Source organism: Camelus dromedarius, chromosome 3, assembly GCF_036321535.1.
Source record: "Camelus dromedarius isolate mCamDro1 chromosome 3, mCamDro1.pat, whole genome shotgun sequence".
In the NCBI taxonomy this organism is placed as follows: Eukaryota; Metazoa; Chordata; class Mammalia; order Artiodactyla; family Camelidae; genus Camelus; species Camelus dromedarius.
In genome coordinates this window covers 99,778,376-99,785,187 of record NC_087438.1, presented here as the reverse complement: position 1 = coordinate 99,785,187, position 6,812 = coordinate 99,778,376, and the positions used below count along the sequence as shown (strand labels likewise).

Sequence of the window (6,812 nt, the reverse complement as noted above, 5' to 3'; positions counted from 1 at the left end):
AATAAAAATAAAAGGTCTAAGGATTGTAAAGAAAAAAATAAAACTGTCAATATTTGGAGATGACATGATCATACATGTGGATAATACAGAAGAATCTACCAGGTTTAATAAGCAAATTTAATAATGTCACTGGTTTAAGGTAGATATTAAAAACTTTTTTTCTATATACCAGCAACAAACAAGTAGGAAAATTTAAATGATGGCATTTACAATAGGATCAAAGATGTGTAAGACCTCTACTCTGAAAACTATAAAACATTACTGAGAAAAATAAGATCTAAAAAAATGAAAAGATACAATGTGTTTATAGACAGGAAAGTTCAATATTCACATATGTTGAGTCTTTCCACACTGATGTAAAGGTGCAATGCAAGTATAAATAAAATCTCGACAGAGTTGTTTCTTTTTTTTCCTGGAAACTGACCAGCTGAATCTAAAGTTCATACAGAAATACAAAGAGCTAGAATAAAACAGACAATCTTGAATTGAGAACAAAATTGAGGGACTTAAACTACCAAATATCAAGACTTACTATAAAGCTACATTAATTAAGAAATATATAACCTACCATGACCAAATCAAGAAGAAATAGAAAATCTGAACAGAACAATTACTAGTAAGGAGACTGAGTCAGTAATTTTAAAAAAAACAAACACTTCCCAAGAAAGAAAAGTCCAGAACCAGATGGCTTCACTGATAAACTCTACAAAACATTTAAAGGAGAATTAATACCAATCCTTCTGAAACTCTTGCCAAAATTGAAGTGGAGGGAATACTTTCAAACTCATTTTACAAGACTGGCATTACCAAAGCCAGACAAGGACATGACAAGAAAAGAAAATTACAGGCCAATATCCTTAAAGAATATAAATGCAAAATTCTTCAACAAAATATTAGCAAACTGAATTCAACAGTACCTTAAAAGGATCATATACCAAGATGGAGTGGGATTTATTCCAGGGAGGCAAGGATGGTTTAATATACGCAAATCAACAAATGCGATACACCACAGCAATAAAATGAGGATAAAAATCAAAAGCAAACAAGAGAATCAGATTCACAGGTGATTCCAATTTTAGAGCTAGCATATAAGGACTTTAAAATAGCCACGCTTAAAATGCCAATTAAAACCCAATGAGATTATCACCTCACGCCTCTCAGAATGGCTATCCTCAAAAAGAACACAAGTAACAAATGTTGGTGAGGACGTGGAGAAAGGGGAATCCTCATACACTGCTGGTGGGAATGTAAACTGGTGCAGCCACTGTGGAACAGAGTATGGAAGTTTCTCAAAAAAACTAAAAGTAGAACTACCACATGACCCACCAATCCCACTCCTGGGTATGTATCTGAAAAAACAAAACAAAAACAAAAACACTTGTTTGAAAAGACACATGCACCCCAATATTCACAATAGCATTACTGACAATTGCCAAGATTTGGAAGCAACATAAGTGTCCATCAATAGATGATGGATAAAGAAGATGTGGTAGAGATACACAACAGAACATTACTGAGCGACAAGAGAGACTAAAATTTTGCCATTTGTAACAGCATGGATGGACTTGGAAGGTATTATGCTAAGTGAAATGAGTCACACGGAAAGGACAAATACTATATGGTATCACTTACATATGGAATCTATAAAACTAACTAGTGAATATAAACAAAAAAAGAGACAGATTATCATAGATAAAGAAAACAAACTAGTGGTTACCAGTGGGAAGAGGGAAGCAGGGAGGGGCAAATAGGGGTAGGAAATTAAGAGGTACAGACTATTATGTATAAAATAAATAACGTATGAGGATGTATTATACAACACAGGGAATATAGCCAATATTTTATAACAATAATAACTATAAATGGAATATAACCTTTAAAAATTGTGAATCACTATGTTGTACACCTGGAACTTATATAATATTGTACCCCAACCATATGTCAATAAAAAAATAAAAAGACCCAAAAATTTATGTTTAGTATATTGCAGAAAATAGAAAAATGTGGAGAAAACAGATTAAAAAGATGGAAACATTTACTGGAGAATTGAAATCTATTTTTATTTTATTTTTTTCAGCTTTATTGGGATACAATTTACAAATAAGATTGTAATATATTAAACATGTACAACATGATGATTTGATTCTTTAGATCCCCTTTCTCCAGAGGGTCTGAAACTCTAATCTTCATCTCAAGATAAAGGGGCTCAGCTATAATACGGTAAATATGACTAAAACGCACTGCTGTAGGTTTGAAAAAGGAGACAGTGAGGATGTCAGATGTAGGAGAATATTGTCCACCACAATCTCATAGGCTGGCAGTCCACTAATCAGCTCACTATGGTCCAGAACAGGTGCTCCGTCCGACCAAGGCCTTAGAACAGATCAGACCTGGAGAAGCCAACACCTGTCAATCAAATGCCTAAGAGGCTGAAGTACATAAACCACATGGGCGGGTGATGCTCTGTTTCCATTCTGCTGTGTACGTGGAATGATTTGGCAGTATGTTCAGTGGGTCTCCATGTCTGCTTTGCTCATATTCTCCAGGTGTGGTCTTGTAGCTTTTCCTTTGAGGAACTCTTTATCCTTTGGATAAATTCCTCTAGTCCACATCATTTACTTCTCATACCTCATATGGTATGATTGCTGTCAGCATTTTTAAGATGAAACACCTGAGGCTTAGCAAGGTTAAGTGGCTTGTCCATGGTCACACAGCTGGGATTTAGACGCGAGCCTGGTAGACCCTTAATCACCTTGCCACTCTCCTTGGAAGGTTCAAGGGTTCCGTGTGTGTGACCTGGTTTGATTCTCACTGCTGTGCACTCTACAGTAGGTGAAGTACAGACTCAGAGAGCTCAGATCACATACCCAAGGCCATGCAGGCTGGGAGTGGCAGAGCTGGGGCTTGAACTCAAACCCATCTGAGGCAACGTCAGATTCCTACCCTCCTTACTGTGTGGCCTCTCTTGACTAGTTAGCTAAAGACAAGCAGGTTCCTCATCTGAAAAGTGGGCGTAATAACAAGCAGGAAAAGTGGGAGCTTGCAGAAGCACATTAGCTCTTTCCAAATTCCCATTTTGAAGTCTTCAGTTTCTATCAAGAATACTCCATATTTTTTAAAGTGGAGAGAATGATGGCATTGGTCATTGATGGGCGTTCTCTTCACTCCTTCCGAGTCACTTGACAATGACTTGTCATTTGAAGAGATATAAGAGCATTCATATGAGGTCTGCTCAATAGATTACATTTTAAAATAATAATAATTGTTGTCATTGCTTTGCTGCAGTTGTCACTGCAATCAGTGTTGAAGGAGTTAATGTGCCTCCTTCAGTGTTTAGTTTCTTACCAGGCAGTGCCTTAGGCAGTGAGGAGAGAGGAGTGTGAAGGACTGTAAATTTTGAGCTGTGAATTATCACTGCATGAAAACATCCCCAAGCCTTTCAGTGTAAGTTTGCTCTCTATGCTATAACCTGAGAAGAAACAGCCCAGGCACCATGACTGAAGAAAAGAGGCTGCCCATCAAAACAGTGCAAAGTAGACACGTTTTCATTTATTTTCTTTGGAGCCTTCCTGTTGGCAGCTGCACCGATTTGGTTAATGGAATATTCTTGACTCATTAAACAGGCTCATTGAGGGAAAGGAGCCAGGGGGCCTGGGGCAGGATGGGGAGCCACCCCAGCTCTCCTCCAACACGTTTTCCAACAGTACATTTCTGATGCTTCCCAAAGATTAGTATGTTAACAGGATGGGCATTAGGATCGTGATGAAGGACACTGGAGAAAGCAGCATGAAAATAAGACTGAACTCTCAAAAGGAAGGGCGTTAAAGGGCGGGGCCTCTTTTACGTGCTTGCCTGGTTCCTGGGGGTGGGATATGCACGTGGGCAGTGAGGGCTAACAGCACCAGGCCCACCTCCAGGCCGACCACTTTCACACAAGGACCTGGCCTTACCTCCGCATACCTTGCCTGACCCGAGACTTCATCCCAAGAGCAACCTGGCCCATCGTCCAGGACCCCCGAGTCCTCAGTCCCGCTCTTAGTGCTACTCCTATTTATGAACAGCAGCAGGCTGCAGAACAGGAAGGAAGCTCAGAACGCTGATTCCAGGAGCCCATTAAAAGGCCTGTGGCCAGAGGGTGGGGATAGTTCAGTGGTAGGGCGCATGCTTAGCATCCTCAGTCCCCAGTACCTCCAAAAAAAAAAAAAAAAAAAAAGAGGCCTGTGGCCAGGAATTGTGCCTGTCAACAGCTTGCTATATGATTTCATGCTCAGCCTCTCAATTTGTGTCCCTCACCTCTGAAACGAGAACTAGACGAGTCTTCATATTTTCCCAAAAAATAGCTGTAAGCAGCAGTTAAAATCTTTGATAGATGTGTGAATTTTAACAAAGCTGTACTAGCAGGAAGTTTTGGTTCCATGTAGACCAGATCCCATTGTAATGAGCGTAACTACAACAAAAAACAATCTCAAAGTCCTCTTAGGACCGATTTATTTCTACAAATATTTAACACCATTTAACTCCAGGACAAGCCAAGAGTCTGATAATCCCTTGGAGTTTTTTTCGGTTTGAATTTATTAATACACTTAAGAGAAAAACTCTTTAGCTAAATATTGGTTAACTTTTTCTACGCATTATTCCCATCAATGACTGACATTTGTACAGCACTCTGAGATGTTATTTTTTAGAGTGAATTTATGGTATGTAAATTACTTCTCAATAAAGCTGTTTAAAAAAATTTTTTTTTTTAATTTTAAGATCTCTGAAATTCACTGTGGGAAGAATTGCCCGACTCCAAGGATATCCCTTCACCCTGGATTCTGGGTTTGGTAGCGTAAAAGCTTTGCTGGGATCTATCAACCCCGCAGGCTACAATAGCCCTAAGGAGGACGACTGAGGCGCACACACACACGTACACACACGTTTGCACAAGGAACAGTTCTAAAACAGTTCCCACCGAGTCCAAGCTCCCTCCCCCAAGACTTCACACACATGGGCAATGAAATTAATTTTCCAACTTGAAGTAGAAAGAATCAAGTTAACTGAAAAATGATAAGGAAGGAGTTAGGTTTTCCAAAACTAATCAGCTTCCAGGAATAGGAATACAAACAACTCTGTTCAAGAGAAAACAACCTTTCCTCTTCCTTCCTACAAAGGAGTTTTGCCCCGCCGTATTACAAACAGAAAATAAGCCATCCACGAGGAGGGAGGGAAAACCCTATAGACTTTGCCATTTCCCTGTTTTGTTTATTCTACCCCAGAGAGAGGCACATGAAGTCACATAAACTCCTGTACTCTAGGGGCTAAAACTTTTTTTAAATTGCACTTTATGTTAAACAAGCAAATTTTCTGAAGCACTGCCATTTGTTGGAGAAGAATGTAAATCTTGACCTAATGGGCCTCAGATGTCCTTGAATGGAACATGACCATGAATGGAAAAGTACTAAGCCCCAGAAGGTATTAGTGTGCAAGGCTGTGGGTCTGCTCAGCTGGAGAGCTTCTCTCCCCTTTAGAGATGAATTCTGTCTCTTGGACACCTAAAGCTTGAAGGGGCAGCTTTATAGCCATCCAATGGGGCCAAGAAGAAGGGTTCAGGATGAGGGCTGACAGAGAGAGCTTCTGATGTCACTCAGTACTCAACACAAATGAGAAGCAAAGGCAGGAGGGTATAGCTCAGGGGTAGAGCACATGTTTACCATGCATGAGGTCCTGGGTTCAATCCCCAGCACCTCCATTAAAACAAATAATAAATAAATAAAAAATAAATAAACCTAATTACTTCCCCTCTGCCAAAAAAAAAAAAAAAAAAAGAGAGAGAGAGAGAGAAATGAAAAGCAAGACTTAACAGTTACCAAGCTTACCATAAATATATCAAAGCTTTCCCCTGGGACACCCCACCCTGCCTTCCATCGATATACAGAACCCTCTCACAAGTGAGTCTTCCAAAATGACCTCCTCCAAAGGCAGACACACCCTCAGAGGAGAAGGATGCAGTTCACCTCCTTGATCAGTGCCCTCCGCTCTTGTCTGTGGGCTCAGAAGACTCTGGAACAGAAAAGGCGCAGGCTGGGGGAAGTAGCATGGATTTTTCTACTTTTACTCAAATGTCCGGGACTCACTCCGTATGACTGTCAAGGTTATGAAAAGCAAGGAAAGACTAAGCAACTCCCAAACCAGGGGAATGTGGGGAGACAGGACAACTGAACGCAGTGTGGGTTGGATTCCGGAGCTTAGTTAATAGTAACGTCCCCATGTCTCTTAGTTTCTCGGTTGTGACCAATGTCCACGGCAGTGTGAGAAGTTCAAACAGGGGAAACTGGGTGAAGGGTATATGAAAACTCTCTGTACCTCTTTGCAACTTTTCTTTAAACCTAAAATTATAACAAAATTAAAAGTTTAAAAAGTACAAATCCAAGAAAGTAAAATCCATGATGATGACAGTTTGGAAGCCTTAGAGCAACAGCAACAGCAGATGCCTAACAAGTGTTCACAACATGCTGGGCACTGAGCCGTGCCCCTGCCCGACAGTACATCCTGCACCCGCTCAACAACCCTCTGATGTGAACCCTCACTACATCCCCGCCATTGCCTAAACGAGGGAACTGAAGCTTAGAGAACTTTGGTAATGGACCCAAGGGCACAAAACTGGTAGGTGGCAGAGGCAGAATTCAGATGGAGACAGACTGACTCCAAGGACTGTTTCTTCCTTGCCACGCCAGAGCACCTACCATCCCACGTTTCTTTCCGTCACATGATGGGGAAACACCTCCTTGAACGGTAACTCAAAGAGAGAAAACAGCTTCTAATAAGGGAGG

At 40.6% G+C, this 6,812-nt stretch overlaps 1 non-coding gene across 1 annotated transcript; it reads left to right on the top strand.

Annotated features, from left to right (window-relative positions):
* Positions 1-5,658: 5,658 nt before the first annotated feature.
* TRNAG-ACC (transfer RNA glycine (anticodon ACC)) lies at positions 5,659-5,731 on the top strand. The gene has a single exon. It is a non-coding gene; the product is annotated as a tRNA-Gly (tRNA).
* The last annotated feature ends 1,081 nt before the right edge of the window (positions 5,732-6,812 follow it).